The sequence below is a fragment of the Quercus suber genome, unplaced genomic scaffold (genome assembly GCF_002906115.3).
Source record: "Quercus suber isolate HL8 unplaced genomic scaffold, Cork oak 2.0 scaffold_64, whole genome shotgun sequence".
Lineage (NCBI taxonomy): Eukaryota > Viridiplantae > Streptophyta > Magnoliopsida > Fagales > Fagaceae > Quercus > Quercus suber.
The window spans coordinates 142,439-162,886 of NW_027069529.1; the positions used below are offsets into that span (position 1 = coordinate 142,439).

The 20,448-nt window shown below is 34.8% G+C and overlaps 1 pseudogene; it reads right to left on the reverse strand.

Annotated features, from left to right (window-relative positions):
* Positions 1–13,808: 13,808 nt before the first annotated feature.
* On the reverse strand, positions 13,809–16,495 carry LOC112002282 (1-aminocyclopropane-1-carboxylate oxidase homolog 4-like; annotated as a pseudogene).
* Between the last annotated feature and the right edge of the window lie 3,953 nt (positions 16,496–20,448).

Consider the following 20,448-nt stretch of genomic DNA (forward strand, 5'->3'; position numbering starts at 1 on the left):
TGATGTAAACTTAAGATACTGTATATCTAAATTTTACTTTTTTAAAAATTACAATAAAAGGCTTAAGGGTGTCTAGAGTATACTCTTTTTTCTTTTTTTTTTTTTTCTTTTTTTGCTGACATGTGTAGAATGAACTTAACACACACACACACACACACAAAATCTCTTAATATATATATAAAAGTCTTTCTCACTGCTTTGATCGATCGAACTAAAGTCTCAACCGATCAAACACCCTAAAACTTGAATTTTCATAAGGAAAATTCCAGATCTCGCAATTCCATTTAATTCATTTTACAAATGAATATTCTTCAAACTTATATCATTATTACAACCTATCTTTGTATATGCTTATATATACAGCTGATGTATCTTTATTTATGTATTTATTTCTCTATTCTTAAGGCTGAAAATGGTGTTCAGTATTGGGTTCAACGTGCCTTAGACAGAAACACGGGTCGTGCATGTGTCTACGACAACTGTAGCCATAATGCCAGAGGTAGAGTGCATTTGGTGTGCCATTTACATCTGGGTTTTGAATAATATTCATGTCAAATATTTTAAGCTTCAAACTAGAATCTTCACTGTCAGGAAGCAGTTTTTTTTTTTTTTGGGGTGGGGGGGTGGCGGGGGTGTTGGGAATCAGTTTTACTGTGTTTTTATTGTTTAGTCTAGGGGAAGGAAGCCATTTTCTACTTGAAAATTTTGCACGCAATTGCTCTTTGTTAAAATGACTTGCAAATCCTTAACAATGCCCCCATAATGTTGATACTTGGATCCATAGTTGCTGGTAGTAAAATGTGTATAGTAGATTTGACATTTTCCTTTTTCTAATCTCTAACAAAGCCTCCAAAATAAATAAATAAATAAATAAATAAAAAGCCAACATAAAAAAACCTAACCCAATAAAATCCTATATTGTTCAAAAACATAAATGCTGTAAATATGCCATTTCATCAATAATGATTAATTTATCCTAATAAATTGAGACTTTAGTTTTTGCAAAACTATATTTTACACGGTAAATTATCAAAATTAGGTATCTAATCTTCTACATAGCTACACACCAAATAATCTTTATCTCTCTTGTAACACCAAAATATACAATTAAATATTAGGTTACAACTTTACTTAACCATATATCGATTTATATCCAAGAAAAAGTAAACCTCTTTTTTTTTAATTAAAAAAGAATTTTATTTTATTATTTTGAATCTTATGCTTGAACTATGATATTTAAATCTCTATATGAAATCAACTTTGGTCTGGTTTGTATTAATTCATCAAATTAACCTTGATTCGGTTAATATTAAATAAATTTATTTAATTGACATTTATATATAAAAGGTCCCACTTAAATTTATTGGCTTAGGCCTTCAAATTATATCAAGCCCGCCTTGAATATATATACACCAACTTAGAAGATCTTACTCCATATATATGTCATCTATATTCTCAATATATATATATATATATATGTGTCATCTATGACCAATTCAATACTATTTACTTAAACCTAAAATTTCAAGACCGCGCCTACCTATGTTGAATTTGGAGTTTTGGACTTTGGAGAAACGTTAGAATGCATGGGCGGAAAAGTTTCATTGGAAAGGTTTAGGCGAGCTAAAGCCTAAAAGTCACAACAATCTGTTTCAGCTATCGTTCTGAAATTTGTGAGAATAGTCTTTCCGAATCTTCTATTGGATCCACATATGAACATACCAACTCTCTTGCTCTTGTTGTTACTGTCTATATCCTACCTAACGCCATGAAGAATATATCAAGAAGAGCAAAGAAATCTTCTTTGAAGAACTAGTATCTGAGACAATTTATGTTAACCCATTAAATAGTCTCTCTTCTTTTCAACGTGAGATTAAACATTTTTACTAACTCCTTATCTTCCATATTTATTCTCACATCTTTACATTTATGTTGTAATATTTATTCATTTTAATTAATTAATATTAAAATGTTCCAACCATTTATTAGTGTCCTTCAAGTTTCAGCTATCTTCATTATCTACATGTATCTATCCTCCATAATATAGAGTCTATTTTTTGAAAATCTACAATTTTATTCATATAGAAAAAACTAAGAAACATGTTACATCTATATACAACTAATATAGAGTCTATATACAACATGTTACATCTGTACTCATACACCAAAGTCTCCAAGGCAATATTTGTGCTTACGAGTAAGGGTGGCCCGAGTGGGATACCCATCCTCCAAAAGAAAAAGATGATAATAATAAGGCATTGGTTTTTTTTTTTTTTTTTTTTTTTGAGAGAGAGATGGTTTTAATTTACCGCGTCTGTTTCAATTAATTACTTTTTATTATAAAACTAAAATATTAATTAATTTTAGTATAAGTGAAGGTTGAACTTTAAATATTTTATCCTATAACAAAAGACTTTATAAGTTAAAATAAATGAAAATGACGACATGGCAATATGAAAACAATTCACAGCGTTCATCTACATGAACTTCCAACAGGTACATGTACCTATGACTGCATTATAATTACCTTCCATGATTGCATCTGGATGTGGACAAGAAAAGGGAGGAGGTTGGGAGGGCAGAAAGGCCACCGTACTCTCTCGTGTTTGACTGAGCATATGCATCAATCATAGTTTTTAGATTTTTCTAAGGGGAGATGGAAAGCATCTGAAATTGTAGTGCATATCAATGCACGTGCTAGCTAGTGGGCTCGGCTGCTTGCACAGTCATGTCTTGCAACAATCTGCTCAATTCGCTCAAATTGTTTGATCCATTACATTATGCACTGTGCTGCCCTATTTCATATGTATATAATGATAAGTCTAGAATGTATTAACTTATTATGATAAATTAATCAATTAATTAACTAAGTAATTAATTAAATTAATTAACATGCAATACGTGTGGTAGCACAAACAAATCACCAACTAAGTTAATATGCAGCAGAAAATAAAGCTGACACGGTGATTGGTTTACGAATTAAGAAAACCTCAAAGGCAAAAACTCCACTGAGTGATTTTAAGATTAACACTTCCAAAAATCCACTATTATCACAACAAGCGGTTACAAGTAAAGAAATCACAATACCTTATACCAACCTACAGTTGAACACTTACCCTAATACCCAATTAGACTTGTTCTGTAGTAACAATCTCTCCTTTCAATGCATGGCTTCCAGGACGTGACTAATCAATTGATGCATGAATCCAAGTACGTGAATAACCACCAACTTGAGAATGATGTTGGTTGCAAAGTTTTTCAGTTCATCAACATGATGAAGATTACAAAACTCCTTGGTTACAAAACCCTATGGCGTACAAACACAACAGCTTCTTAAAAAGAAAAATGAACTAGGATAAATTGTCTCCAATCACGATATGCTTGTGAAAAACCTTTGCATCAAGTTGCACTCACTTCCATCAGCTGTGATGGCCTTGAAAATAATCCTTATATATGGCTAGAGTTGTGAGAAAAGAAAGTCCAAACATGTATACATGGATTGGAGTGAAATCAGATCTGAAAAACTGATTTTCTTAAATCTCGATCGATAGGTATCTATCGAGAAGCTGTCGAGCATCGGGTTAAAGCTGCCTTTTAAACCTCGATAGATGCTATCTGTCGAGCTAATTACTATCGAGTTTTAAAATCCAACACTTCTTCACTTGATTCTTGGACATATTTGCATGGCTTTAACACTTGGACTTGAAACCTTGTTCCTTGAAGTATTAAACACATCCTAGATTTACACAATTACAAATAAAGTGTATTTTATCAAAGGATTAGTCAATTTTACATTGACATATATTCCTAACGTAATTCACATATGTCCTAACATATAAATTGATTTTCAAGTGCCTTGGGTGGGTTAAACTATTAAAATGGCGGGTTGAGTTAGGCATCAAGTTAGGTTTTTTTTTTTTTTTTTAATATTTTTTTTTTAAAATCGTCAAGACTTAATCCAACTCGCCTATATACAAAATTTAGACTAAAATGCAAATTACATCATCTAAGTTTAACTGAAATCCATTTCAGTTTTTTAACTTTACTTTTGTTCATTTGAGTTCTTTAAGTTTCAAATTTATTCAATTTAGGTCTTCCGTCCACTTTCTTTAAAAATGTTAGAAACTGAGTTGGGGTAGGAATTTAGGGTAGGTCACTTCAAAGGGACCTGGGCCTCCATAGCAGAAACGTAGAGAAGAAGAGAGAAATATAGGAGAAAAGTAGAGAGAGAGAGAGAGAGAGAGAAAGTGTGTTTAGTCACAGTATTATTCATCAATGGCTAATACAATTCAGTAATTCCTCTTATACCATTCAGATCCTAACTAACCTTACTAACCCCCTGGTTATTATCTAACTAACTGTTTCCCACTAACAGTGCAGTAACTAACAATACAGTAATTGTTATATCACAATATTAGTCTACAACCCACATGGAAGTGCCATATACAGATGCCTAACATTACCCTCCCCATTCAAAGCATTTTACCCACAAGGTGAGGAAAAAATATGCTAAAGACTATACAAAGATTCCCAGGTTACGTATTTAGGAGGATAGCCAAACCACTGCACCAGAACCTCAGTAATCACACAAGATCTCAAAGTTCTAGTCCTTGATTGCAAAATAGCTATAGGCTCAATAGTGACCTACCCTTCCTCATCCACGGGTGGTAAGGCTGGTATAGGAGTGACCTATTGACCAAGCTTCAATTTTAAGCAAGAGATATGGAAGACAGGATGGACCTTAGAGACAGGAGGTAAATCCAACTTGTAAGACACAGTTCCTACCTTCTGCAGTATCTAAAAAGGTCCAAAATAACTTGGTGATAGCTTCCACTTCCCTTTATAAGCCAAAGTCCTCTGCCTATAAGGTTTTAGTCTTAAGCCAAAGTCCTCTTCCCTTTATAAGCCAAAGTCCTCTGACTATAAGATTGTAGTCTTAAATAGGCCCACTCACCAATAGCAAATGATCTATCCAACCTGTGCTTATTAGCCTGAGATTTCATCTTTGCCTGAGCAGCAGCAGGATGACTTCTAAGAGTGTCTAGTATGAAAATTAGAATTGAACCAGAACTCAACCAAAGAAAGCCACTCTGCCCATTTGTTTGGCTTATCACTAGAGAAGGCTCTCAAGTATTGTTCCAAGCTTCTATTAACAACCTCAGTTTGGCCATCAGACTAAGAATGATAAGCAATGAACATGGGCAACTCAGTTCCTTGCAATCTAAAGAGTTCAGACCAAAACAAGGAAGTGAATACAGCATCTCTATCACTCACAATAGAAGCAGGCATGCCATGGAGTTTAAAAATGTAATGTATATACAAGGAAGCAACTTTAGTAGCAATATAAGGGTGAGAGAGAGGAATAAAATGAACATACTTTGTTAGTCTGTCCACCACAACTAAAATCACCTCAAAGCTTTGAGACTTAGGAAGACCTTCAATAAAATCCAAGCTCACATCAGTCCAAGGAGTAGTGGGGATTTGCAAGGGATGAAGTAAACCAACTTGGACTGAAGTTTCAAACTTGATTCATTGGCACAAATCACATTCCCTAACAAATTTCTTAATGGCAGCTTTCATGCCATGCAAAAAGAACTCCCTTTTTGCTCTATGGTGTGATTTGAGGAAACCAGAATGGCCAGCAATAGGGCTGCTATGAACCAAATGGAGTACTTGTGACTTTAGGGGACATTGAAGACCCAAAAAGAACATACCCTTGTAAAAAACCAAGCCATTCTGCCAAGTAAAACCTTTGGTAAAAGTACCAACATGAATTAATTAAATGAGGTGCTGCATAAATTGGTCTTGAGTGTAACTATTCTTAAGAATAGTCAACCAATTAGGATCAGGAACCGAGAGGAGAAATAAGAAACTAGTCCTTTATGACACTTGTAGCTGAGACAACTCAAGGTGCTGAGACAACTCAATGTGATAAGACATTGCAAGTAAGAGGTCAGATCTCCTAGATAAAGCATCAGCCACTTATTTTCAATACCCTTCTTGTATTCCAATACAAAAGCATACCCCAATAGCTTGGCAAGCCATTTCTACTGAGCAGGTGTAGCAATCCTCTACTCTAATAAAAACTTAAGGCTCTGGTGATCAGTCCTCACAATGAAAGGCCTACCAAGCAAGTAAGGCCTCCATTTCTTAACAGCAGTGGCCAAAGCTAGAAGTTCAGTTTCATAGGTAGACAAGTTAAGATGTTTACCTCTCAAGACCTGGCTGTGGAAAGCTATGGGTCGATTGTCTTGCATTAGGATAGCTCCTAACCCAAATCCAGAGGCATCACACTCTATGATGAAGGGCTTTGAAAAATTAGGAAGAGCCAAAACTGGGGGTTGAGCTACTGCATCCTTAAGTTTATTGAAAGCAACCAGAACACTATCAGACCAATGGAATCCATCTTTCTTAATAAGGTTAGTTAAGGGTTGAGCAATAGCCCCATAACCCTGAATAAACTTTCGGTAATACCCTGTGAGACCCAAAAAGCCCCTTAAGGCCTTGACATTTTGTGGAATTGGCCATTGTTGCATAGCCATAGCCTTTTTGGGATCAGCTTTAACTCCTTCTCCAGAGATAATATGACCCAGATATTCTACCTTAGCACAACCAAATACACATTTGGACTTCTTAGCATATAACTAATGGGATAACAAAACCTCCAAAACAGTTCTTAAGTGAGAAAGATGATCGTATAGACAAGAACTAAAGACCAAAATATCATCAAAAAAGACCAAGACAAACTTTCTCAAATAAGGCTTAAAGATTACATTCATAAGAGCTTGAAATGTAGAAGAGGCATTGGTCAAACCAAAGGGCAACACAAGGAACTCATGGTGACCTTCATGAGTCCTAAATGCAGTTTTACGAACATCCTCAAATTTCATAGGAATTTGGTGGTAACCTGACCTTAAATCCAACTTAGAAAAGATGGTAGATCTAGCAAGTTCATCCAACAACTCATCCACTACAAGAATTGGAAACTTATCCTTGATGGTGGCCTTATTTGAGGCCCTATAATCAATGCACGTCCTCCAACTACCATCAACCTTTCTAACTAGTAAGACAAGTGAAGAAAAAGGACTCTAACTAGGCTGAATGGATCCAAGTTTAAGTAATTCATGAACAATTTTTTCAATTTCTAATTTCTGAAAATAGGGATACCTGTAAGGCCTTTCACAAACTGATGGAATGCCCTCTTTAAGTGTAATTTGATGCTCATGCCCATGAATTGGGGGTAAACTAGTAGGTAGTTCAAACACTTTAGAGAACTGTGCTAGCAAGTCAGACAATGCAGCAGGTAATAAGGGTTGTTCTGAAGAGTTGTTGTTGACAACTTCAATCTAAAGGACTAGTCCCTTCTTTGTTGAACCATGAAAGAGATTGTCAGCATCTAGAAAAGTGGACCCTATGAGGTGTAGACCCTGTAGAAAGACCCTTTTAACCAGATAAAAGAACTTCATGGTTAATAACTTGAAGTCCCAGATAATCTCTCCAAGAGTAACCAACCATTGAGTTCCAAGTACTACTGCACACCCTCCCAAATGTAAGACATTTAAGTCCACTAAAAACTTGTATCCTTGCACAGAAATAGTAACTCCATGACACACACCCAAAGTCTTGATAATACTGCCATTAGCTACCTTCACCTCTAAAATCTGAGAAGTATCCAATTGTAATTGTAAGGCAGGCAATTCTGCAGCATCTAAGAAGTTGTATGTACTCCCAGAATCTATGAGAGACACCACTTCTTGATTCTTAATCCTCCCTTTAACCCTCATGGTTTGAGATGAAGGATTTCCTACTAAGGCATACAAAGTGATTTCAGCAAGAGAAACCATAGCCTCATTGTCCTTCACAAGATTTGAATGTCCCATCACCACCCCCATCATCCTTTAATTCAACCAATTGCAAACCAAACTTGGAATCAGTTTTGTGATCAGCTTCCAAATCCCAACCATCAAGCAAGAACAACTTTGCTCCGTTGCACTTATGCCCCATTTGTCATTTTTCATCACAGTTATAACATAAACCTTGCTTCCTTCTTTCCTCCATTTGGGTACTAGTTAACGCCTGTAATGGAAGTCTAACCCCTTGTATCACCCTTTCCTTCAAATTTAGGTAAACCCAAAATCGAAGGTACTCTTCCTTTCAATCACAGTCCTACTAAAACTTTTCTTACAAATCAATAGGTACTCTTCTTGGATTTTAGCTAAACTAAAAGCTTCATTAAGAGATTTAGGTATTAACATTCTTACTGGTAACCTAATCTCATCCCCAAGCTCACTCAAAAAACAACTCAGTTTATGGGACTCAGACAATCCAGCAATTCTATTTGACTAAATCTCAAAGTTAACTTTATAATCAACTACAGTAGAAGTTTGTTTGAGTCTAGTGAGTGCCTCCATTGGGTTATCATATGCTGTGACACCAAAACAAATCTGAAGGACTTTAACAAAGATTTCCTAACTAGCAAATCCCCCAGCTTGTTCGACATCCTAGAACCAGATTAAAGCTTCCCCATCAAAATGATATGAAGCCATTTTCAGATTCTTGATGTAATAAACAGCTAAAGAATCAAGATTGTTGGCATTGCTGGTGAGAGCTCGTGATCTAGAAATTGGGAATTGTTGTCTCTTCTCATCATTCTCAACCATCCTCTGCATGAACACATTAATGGCTTGTATTTGTTTATGAATCTCTTGTAATGCATGCTCATGGGTCTCTGAAATCTTGGTCAAGTTGCAATTTTTTCAAAGTTTTGTAACTTGTGCGTGTTTCAGTCATGGTGGTGATTTGGGATCAAACTACTCTGATACCAATGTTAGGAACTGAATTGGGGTAGGAAATTTAGGGTAGGTCACTTCAAGGGTACCTGGGCCTCCATAGCAGAAATGTAAAGAAGAAGAGAGAAACAGAGGAGAAGAGTAGAGAGAGAGAGAAGGTGTGTTTAGTCACAGTATTATTCATCAATGGCTAATATAATTCAGTAATTCCTCTTATATCATTTAGATCCTAACTAACCTCACTAACCCCCCTGGTTATTATCTAACTAACAAATTGTTTCCCACTAACAGTGCAGTAACTAACAATACAGTAATTGTTATATCACAATATTAGTCTACAGCACACATACAAGTACCATATACAGATGCCTAACCAAAAAATTGATATTAAAAAAAATATTTTTCTCATGTAAAAATATTATAAATTTAAAAATTTTTATAGATATTTTATGTGAGAATTTTTTTTTTCAATAAATCATTTTTTATTAGTTAATTACATACTTAATGGTAATTTTTTAACGGAATTGGACTAAATGCCTGAATTGAATAAATTTAAAACTTAGAGGACTCAATTAAACGAAAGTAAAGTTAGAAGCTTGAAATGAATTTTAGTCAAACTTGGAGGATTTAATTTGCATTTTAACCTAGAATTTAATTAAATTTTGTTAACTCCATAATTTACACATGTTTTAAATGAAAAATGAATGATACTTTCCAACATATTTGTAAACGTATATAGTGACATGGTTATGATACTTATAGTTTTTATTATTAATTTATTTTTTAGAAAAGGTTGATTTTAAAGTACTCAAAGTTTTAGTCTATAGGAAATGTGGTCACGTATACTTTGATCTATGGGAAAGTGGGTTACTTACTGTAGTTTTCTTCAATGATTTATAGGATTTAAAAGAAATACAACTTCTTAAATTTATCTCTAAATGGCCAAATAAATTTTAAAATTTAGTATATGACACATAACTAAAACTAACTTGCATAACCCACTTAATGTGTAGAGTCAAAACTGCCCAAATTTTCAACCAACATTCTAATTTTTGCAGTTGGTGGGTTGGCGGCGGTTTGCAATTTTTCCAACCTGTCAATGGTGGATTGGTTAAAATTTTTATCCTCAACTTACCCAATCCGATAGGCACACAATCCTAACTCATGTCAATGTACATGGAAAATTGCAAATTTCCAATTTCTAGCGAGAGTGACAACAAAGATTTCATATCACCCCCAAATTTACATATCACCTTACATATAAACTATTATTGTTATGAATAATTTTTGTGACTTTAGTTTTATTGATTGCTTGATTTGTGGCGAGGGTGACGATAAAAATTTCACATCACTGCCCAATTTACATATCACCTTACATATATACTATTATTGTTATGAATTTTTGTTATGACTCTAGTTTTATTGACTGCTTGAATAATAAAAGAAATTCTTAGCATTCTTTATCAATTTATTTATTGTAAATTAATCCATAATACGACTACTAGAAGAAATTATAAGTGTATGTTTTAAATTTTCTAGTGAAGTTGAACCAATTTATAGCATGCTAGTATTATGTGATTAATTAATACTATTATGCATCCTTTGTGCGATGGTCACTTCCTGTCATAGGGTCAATTTTTCACTCAAATTTTCTGCTTGTGATGATCCTAAGTCCCTAACTTAGTCAATTTTTCACTCAAATTTTCTGCTTGTGATGATCCTAAGTCCCTAACTTAGTCTCACCCAACACCACACACACACTGCAGTAATACTTAGAACATATAGGGATGTTTAAACACACAACACATACAATATTTAAAGGAAACCCACCCCCAACCTTTATTACTTAATCTCAAGTATAAAGGAAACCCTTTTACAAGCCTAGAGAATTACAAAGAATTTTCTTAAGGCCAAACTACACTTTGTTGTTGACACCCCCAACAACCTTAGGATTATATACAGAGAATTAACTGTTATAGCAATTACTGCCTAGTAACTGTCTGGGTCTTAGACAATTTGCCACTTGTGTTTTGACTTAGGACACCTTCAATTGATGCTGTCTTGGCTTGCTCTCCATGTTTCCAACCCCTACACAGTAGATCTAATCATTAGAAAAGTTAGAAACTGCTTGGTAATTACCACTGCACATGCTACACATGCACAGCCCATGTCTCAGCAAACCATAGGGTCTCTGCCCATCCTCCTGCAGCCCGCACAATATGTTCTCACACTTTTTGGGAGGCTTAGCCCATGCTCAAGGCCTCTCATCAGCACTACAGCCCACACAACATGCCCACATACAACACATAAAGTAACTACCATCGGCCCACTAACACTTTTCCGTACATTCAGCCAGCCCCCACTAGCCCAATACCTTGCACACAGCATTCAATCATCATAGCAGCCCAACCCTCCCTTGCACTCCAGCCACCAAGCTCACACACAAGGAACCAACAACTAAGCCACTAATGCCATGCACCCCCACATAAGGTCAACACCACCTGCTACTGCCCATTATCAAAATCCTTCTCTACCCACCATGGTCCTCCTCTGCCATGGCCTTAGGGCATCATGTGGAGCAGGGTGCCTCCACATGCTACCCCTCATCACTGCTCATCGATCCAACTTAGCTAGAGAGACTAGGCAGGTCCCCCTCACAAAGCCCTTAAGAGCGTCACTAGTTAGGCATGAGGAGCCAGGAGTGTGTTGAGAAACATGAAACCAAGTGATTGGCTCAATGCTACCCAAGCACCCTCATTCCTCATGTCATCATCAGCAACAAGTAAAACTCCTAACACTCCCACAAGTACAAGTTTTTATAGGATGTAGGAGGGGCAAATTCCGGAGTTCAAGTCTCCAGAACATCAAGAACATGGGATCAGAACATCAAGACATTATGTTTTCACTTTTCTTCAAAAAAAAAAAAAAAAAAAAAAAAAGTTAACGGAGAAGATTCATTGATGGAAAACTTCCATCAGTTTTTGTTTTAAAAGTTTAAAAAGAGTTCAATTGTCTGGCAGAAGCGTTCTCCAATGTATTTTATGGCAGAATTGCACTTCCATGCGGACTCAACTTTGAGAACTATCTTCATGAACTCATAGACGAAATAACTTATGGCAAAACCTGAAAATCAAAGACATATAATCATGTTGGAAATTTGAAATAGCAAACGGATGTCATCAAGTGCTCCACAAAATAGCAGCGAAATTGAACTTCACGTACATGTTATGCAAACCTGAAAATTTAAAGTCATATTCATTTTTACATGTATCTACTATCTAGTAGGTCTTAAACGGTTAAACCGACGGTCTCTCTATAGAGAAAAAAGAAGTAAATATTAATTCTTAAACCTCTCAGCCTGCAATCCTAACCCTTTAAACTATAACTCCTACAAAGCCTTAGCCACCTGTGTTGCATGCGATTCCCATGCAACCTTCTGTTTCCTACAAACATCAGTAACCTCAGCAACTAAAGAGCATTAAGCCCTGGCCAAACTCATGATGTATATAAAGGCGGCTCTTTTTAATAGCATGAGAATTGACTTGTGCCGCAATATTGAATAGAGAGCAGTATAGAGCTAAGTCGTGCTTTGGATTTATAGAAAATCTTCAAATTCTCTTATCACGTGCTTCTGGTGAGAGAGAGTTGTTTATGTGTATTTGGGGTTTGAGTTTTGTGAGAGTCCCTTTGTGCTATGGTGCTACTGTTGTAACCATGCTTTATCTTTTGATCATGTAACCTGGCGCAGTATGAATCATCAAATTAGTAATTAAATGGAAAAAAAAATTAAAAAACAACGACAAAATGAAGAAATAGCAAAGAGAGAGAAATTGCAGCACCCTCAACAGCATGCCCACCTGCCTCCCATTCAACATACCGAGTAAGATCATTCGCAACATTGGCATAGGCCTAATCATCCCATCAATACACAACCTCCAGTGTCTACTGGACCTAGTCATCAACAATATGGAAGGCCACACGGTCCTCCTGGGGGTCCAAATAGGCACCAATCCTAAAGGAAACTAGAATGGGGGTTATAACCAAAATCGTGAGCCCCAAGTTGGAGGCTACGGTGAAGGGCCATATTCACCGCAAGGCCAATGAATGGACTTGGGAGTGTGGTATGCCTCCTCCTGGTCAAAGAGGAGCAGCTTGTGGTTATGGAGGTTCAGCTGGTGGTAGAGGTCCAAACTCGATATATGGGTGGTAACTGTGATTAACAGAATGGTGGTTGGCAGTAATAACAGTTGAGAACCAATGCTTGGAACGGGAAGAATATTTTGAGCGCGTGTTAAATTTGGCCTCCTCTCATAATGTAATTCCAATTATAGGCTAGAAGAAGTCAAAAGCTTTGGAGCCAGCAGTGTCTTATAGTGTAATTTTCTTTTCTTTGTGAGGTTAAAATGTTTTATATTAATTTGTTGTGAGCTTTTCATATGACTTTGTTCCATTGGTGAGATGAAGTTGTACAGCTGGTAAAAGCAATTGGAAAAAAAAGAAGCAATTATGACATTTCCCAATGGGTATTTCTTATACAGTATGAAATTGTCATTTGGTTGTCCCACTTCTAATTTATGATTTCTCCAATCTTTGGGTCCCATGCCTATGATTTTTTTCCTTCTTAAAGTGAGTTACAGTTTTAAGCTAAAAGTCTATTTAGAGATCCTAACTCAAAAGAGGGAAAAGAAGTAAATGTATTTTTTTTTATATACAAAATAAAAATTTTACTGTAATTTAATATTAGTGAATATGTATGTGAAATTTTCTTTTGAAAATTTAAACTCTGACTCTTACTCCCAAGACTCGACAAGTATTTATATTTATAGAGTGACTTTCATGTCAAGAGTGTACAATGATAAAGAAATATGTTGATCTCTGTATTTTGGAACCCATTACGTTATAGGGTGCTTCAAGTTAATTGGATAATAAATGTTGGTCCTTGTACTTTTCTTATTTGGAAGAGGTACCACTCAGATTGAAAAATTGGTTCAAGAAAAAAGCAATATGAAACAAAATATATACTAAAAGCTTATTTAGCATGAATTTTATTCATAGTTGGGTAGCTTTAAGCTAAGTACTTGAGTTTGCGTCATTTATTATGCCTCAAGCAATACACATTCTTGAGCAAGGAATGGATCACTCCATTCCATTCATATAGGTACATAAATATGCAACATGCATTATATTGACTTTAAAGTTGCTCTTTAGTATGAATAGTGCTACAATTATAATATTTTCAGAACAATTTCACAACATAGTGTAGGTGGTAAACTATTAATGGTAAGTGAAAAAGTAATACAAATGATGGGCCAAGATGAGAACCAATTAAAGCTTGCCAATTAGATTTTGTTGTGAAATTTTTGTGAAAATATTCTACTTGTAGCTTTATTTAGTTAGCATTCTCATTTCACAGCCTGATTTTTTGAATGAAAGACTTGCTATCCAATCCCTTGCTGTAAAAACCTTCTTGGAATTCTGGCATCGTGAAATTGCGATAAAGAGCTGGTTTATCGGGTGTCAATAATTCTGGTAATGGTCCAAAGTAATTAGTATCACTCTCAGTCTCCAAGTTGAAAAATGCCACAACTGAGATACGTGGCTCTTTAGATGCCTTAGCCAAAACACGATGCTCCACGCTTATATATTTGTCGTTAGACATTATCTGTTAGAAAATAATTAAATAAAAAATTACAAAATTAGTGAGAACTGTGACAAAACTTTCTAACATGTACGCAGAGAACATGACACAGCAAAAACACATGATGTAAGTGTTTTTATTGAATAACATGCACAAAATTCTATAAATAATGTTTGAATTTGAGGATTTCAAATTAAGGAATTTGAAGAACAATTTCTTATTATAAATAAAAACACTCGTAATGTTACGGATTTAAAATGGCATCTTACACTTAGTTATATTGAATCTATCAATAAATTTCATTCATAGGGGAGAAACATAAATTATAGGAGCACCATTTTCTTATAAATTACGTCTTACGATAGTCATACACATGGAGTGACGTGAGACATGTTAATAGTTACACACTAACTAATGTATTGTTATTATTATTGAGACCTTTATAAAACATAGTCTAATGCCCAGTTATATAGGATATTCTCCTATATTAGGATAACCAACCAAGGTCTAAATCCTCCCTTTGGTTATACTATTGAATTAGACTAAATTGTGAAGCACATCTTAAAGTTTAGGATCATTTTGATTTTGCCTCCTAACATTTCAAAATTTTGATATGCTTGCTTTAATTAGTTAGGGGATTGATTTGATTAACAACCCCTTCGTCCGTCTTGTTATGATATGTTTGTTAAGTAACACCTAAGTTTGCCACATATTTTATTTTATCCAATTAAATTTTAGAAGTGTGTTTTGCAATTTAATCATTTTCTAAAATTTGATATGACTTATAGTAATAAAAGTAACATTATTTTTACATGAGCTTATTATTTTTACACTATTTCATTATGTGTCAATCCATATTTTTTAATCTGAGAGGCTAGTTTTTCTTTCTAACCCCTTTTTGTTGTCCTTGTTTTTCAATAAAACGTGTTATTCAAGAAGAAAAAAAAAATCGCAACATCTAGTATTAGTAGTAGTCATGAAAAATATTGTTCCGAGAAATTTGTTTCCTTTTTTTTTTTTTCATAAGAAAATATGTTTATACCTGAATGGTATCGCCAATGTTGATCGTCAATGCTCCAGGGATGGGCTCTACATCCACCCACTCATCATCATGCTTCACTTGCAACCCTCCCACCTGGTTCTGCAACAACACAGTCAACCCTGAATCTGTGTGAGGTGTAAGCCCCACCGTCAGATCCGGCTGTGGACAATAAGGATAGTAGTGTCCCACAATCAGCTTAGTAACCAAAAACCCCAAGTCCTTAAAGGCTTAAACTTCTCAGCCCCCAAACCTAACCCTTCAGACAATAACTCCAACAAAGTCTCAGCCACCTTTTCTGAATGCAAATCCCATGCAAGCAACTCTTTCCTACAAACCTCAGGAATTTCCTTCTCCTCTGCACGCCTTTTCTCTGGGGACAACCAAACCGCGAGCGAGTCATGCCAGGTTGCAGCGTTAGTTCGGTACAAGTCATAGTTGCTCGTGTATATAACCCCTTCCCTATCATGAGCACGGGTATAGAGTTTGGACTTGACCTCATGGGGTTGGTCATGGAAGGCTTTGATTGCGTTCATGGTTTCGTCTAGGACTGACAGAGGTATCCCATGGTTGATGACTTGGAAGAAGCCCCATGAGGAAGTGGCATCTCTGATTTGTTCAACAAGTTGGTGTCGTTTGGTGGGGATGTTGAAGTTGGAAAGGTCGATTAGTGGTATGGACTTTTTGGTGCATGTTTGAGAGGTGGGCTTTTTGAGGGTGGAGAGAGTCTCAGGTGGGTGAATGAACATATTGGGTATTGAGGTAATGCCAGAATCAACGAGGCCCTTGACACCCATCTTGGATTCGTCGAATTCCTTAACCTCTTTCACACGGTCATAGATGGGAGTAGCAATATGAGTAGCTGCCATTTTTTGTTCAGTGAAGACTGAAGTGTTTGAATGAATGTGTTTTGAGCAAAGGCTACGGACACTGATTTTTATTGTGTGCAGTATTTGCCTTGCTTGGTGCCGTATATATAATAAAGAATTATTGTCCGGATGTAGAGCATGATGACAAGCAAGTATACACACTGCCCCTCTCTCTCTCTCTCTCTCTCTCTCTCTCTTTCACATCTGGGTGTGGCCGATACATGATATAATTTCTCATACATCATTGTCCTTGAATGAATGCATGAACAAGTCATCTACTACATTTTTTTTGTGTCTATTAAAGTTAATGGATTAAACCTCATCCACATGTTCGTTTTTTTAACATTTTGTATGATTTTTTTTTTTTTATAAACATTTTGAAGTAGAACAGAATCGTGATAGGGATTAGATTTCGTTCTAACTTAATGAAACCTTTAAATTAATAAGGAGATCCTCAAATCAACAAGGAAGAATATTGGAATCTACCAAAAAAATAAAAACCTCAATTTTATAAAATGTAAATTGTTAATTTCATTTTACATCTTGGAGGCCTATTTAATGGCTCCAGAAAAATTATTTTACAAAACAGAATATTCCTAAACTGATTCTAATTGATACCGTATTAGATTTGTAATAGAACAATATCCTCGACACAATATTTTCCTCGATGCAATTTTACAAATCACTTCAATCTAACTCTGTGTTTTCCTCTAGAGTCTCTTCAATAATTTCGTGCAAAATAGTATCTTGGTCTCAATCTCATCATCACATTCAACGTTTTCAATATTTTCTTCCTCAAAAATTGGCTTGTTATCATTGAACCCTGAATTCACTTGATAATTGAATGCCTAAAATCTTGTTTCTATCCATAATATATGAGTTTATTCCCTTATAATTTTGACTTGTACGAAACATAATTTTATCAAAATCAGAAGAAAAGGAAGTGTTTACCTTCATCTTTTTCATTCTTGGCCATGAGAAAATTCTAGGCTTGCCCCTTCGCATTCTAAAATACTCTATATCATTGCACTAATCTGCTACATTACAATAAAAAAATTTCCTATTACAAATTGCACCTTGAAATTAATATTCAGGGATCTTTCTACAAGAAAAATAATTTTCAAAATATCCAAGATCTAAGATCTAATCTATGAAATCTTCTTTGTATGACCCTTCAAAGTATATATGGAATATCATTAAAATTATGAAGGCGCAGGTTGATGGATCAATTATAAGCAGTCTTTGACATGTATACCTCTACCATCATCACGATCACCTTTGTCTTTGAAACCAAGATTGATGAGCATATTGCAAATCTCATGGAATTCTCATTCCTACTTTGTTGAAAAGTTTGGAGTGCATCCCAAAAGGATTGTACCCCCTAATCTCTTTCAACATGGTTGTTATGCTCACCTTGGTTTTTTGTCATACCAAATCATTAAAAAGCTCTAATATTACCTAACGCAAAACAAAAAAAATGCAGTAGGTTAGCTATCAGGATATTAACAAGCTTTGATATCAATAGACATAGGATACAAATCGTAGTAGGGGCTAAATCTCGTTCTTACTTAACAAAATCCTTAAATCTATAAGGGAGCTCTTGAATATTGAAATCCACCGGAAATAATAAAAATATCAATTTTTTTTTTTTTTTCGTTTTACATCTTGGAAACCTATTTAATTAAAAGTTACCAAAAAAAACTTATTCTGCAAGTTAAAATATTTCTAAACTGATTCTCATCAATATCCTACCATAATAGAACACTAATTTTACTGTGAAAGCCTTAAAAACACCTAAAATCAAGAACACAAAACCCCAAAAATTAAAATAACGAAAATTACATAAATTTTTAAAAAATAACAAAGCAAAAAAATTGAACACATCTTTTGTCGTACCTATGTCACTTTTTGTAACAGTAACAGATACAAAAAATTCAAAATCTCATGGTTGATATGTCAATCTATATCTTGCTAGCTAGTGCAGTATTCTAACAGATCTCAATCCATCCTGTCCTTTGAGACGTTTGAAATCCAAGTGCCTTGAATAAAAGCATGGACGAATCATCCACCAACATTTGACTACATTTTGGGTCTCTTAATGTATTAAACCTCTTCCATATGTTTGTTTGTTTTTTTTTTTTTTTTTTTTAAATAACTTTTTGTATGATTTTTTTAAAACTCTTTATATCTAGTCCTATAAAAGGTACAAAAAGTTCAAAAGCACGCGGTTGATTCGTCAACCTATCTTGTCCATCCTTGTCCATTCTAGGTACACGACATTATTATCATTGTTGACATATCTATCAATAGTGAACTTAAATAAAAGTGAAATTTAAGTAAGAATAATTTTGCACTAATTACAAAAAATGATGTCCATATTCCTAACTAGGTCCACAACATTATTCATCATTGTTAACATGCTCTGTTGTTATTGGTACATAATGAAAGGACATGGCAAGATAGAAATGAGCCATGTGAACAGGATATGCTAATACACTTGCCAAGTTGAAATAATTTAATTAAAGATTAAGTCAAGAACATTGTAACTGAATTGACATTTTCTTATGCACAGAGTACTTGAAGGTTTAGAAAGAAAGGATTCAAGTTACGAGTTTAGCAGCATAGTGTAATGATCTCTCAAAAAAAAATTAAAGATTAAAGCCAAAGAAATGATAGACCATATTAACCTATTGGAAGTTTCAAGCTGTCACGAAGAAGGAGTGGCAATGAGTAATTCGAGTGGTTAATTCGGGATTGGGATCCAGTGCAATTGCAATTGCACTATGCAATTATCTCATTTTATCTTTTTATCTTTTTACCTATTTTTAATTTTTTTTTCTTTTTAATGATTGAGATTAAAAGTTATTTTTTCTAACTTTCAATTTTAACCATTTATTGCTATTGCATCAAGTTCACTACGTATCTCAATCCGTTAATTCAACCAATTATCAGAGTATAAAATACGAAGGCACGTGCCAGACATTCAAGGGTAATGAGCTAATGGTCACCACGAACAGGTTAAAAGAGGCTATGAAGCCTCACTATTCGCAGCATAAATGACAACGAAGATGCAATCAAGAAATGACACTAAGCATAGGGAACAAGCATGCATAAGACCAGTCAAAACCTCAAGAATAGATATAGGATTACTCTCCAAGAAAGGACACACACAATAAACCAGAGCACTTATGAGATCAATTGTTTATTAGGTTTGATGCATTTGTTCAGTTCTCTCGTTTAGTTCGAATAAGTTTAGTATTAGGATAATTAAGTAGGCTCTTAAATCCTTTACATTTCTTATTATTTATTTTACTTTGAGGTGGCTTAATCTGGATCCGTTTGCTTTGAGAATGTGCACTTCAAGTAGGCTTCGGCAAAAAAAAAAAAAAAATGGTAGGCTTCATAACTTAGGTTTCGTAGAGTACGCTTGATAACTTAGGCAGTTAGGCTTGATAAAGCAAACTTGATAACTTAGAAGTTATCAAGCCTACTCTACCAAACCTAAGTTATGAAGCCTACTTTTTTTCTTTTTTTGGGTTGCTGAAACCTACAATTTTTTTTTTTTTTTTTTTTTTTGAGAAGAAGCTGAAACCTACTTGAAGTGCACATTCTCCAAGCAAACTGATCCAGATTAAGCCACCTCAAAGTAAAATAAATAATAAGAAATGTAAAGGATTTAAGGTGCATACTTAATTATCCTAACACTAAACTTATTCGAACTAAAAAAGAGAACTGAATAAATGCATCAAACCTAATAAACAATTGATCTCATAAGTGCTCTGGTTTATTGTGTGTGTCCTTTCTTGCAGAGTAAATCCTATATCTATTCTTGAGGTTTTGACTGGTCTTATGCATGCTTGTTCCCTATGCTTAGTGTCATTTCTTGATTGCATCTTCGTTGTCATATATGCTGCGAATAGTGAGGCTTCATTGCCTCAAAGCAAACTGATCCAGATTAAGCCACCTCAAAGTAAAATAAATAATAAGAAATGTAAAGGATTTAAGGTGCATACTTAATTATCCTAACACTAAACTTATTCGAACTAAAAAAGAGAACTGAATAAATGCATCAAACCTAATAAACAATTGATCTCATAAGTGCTCTGGTTTATT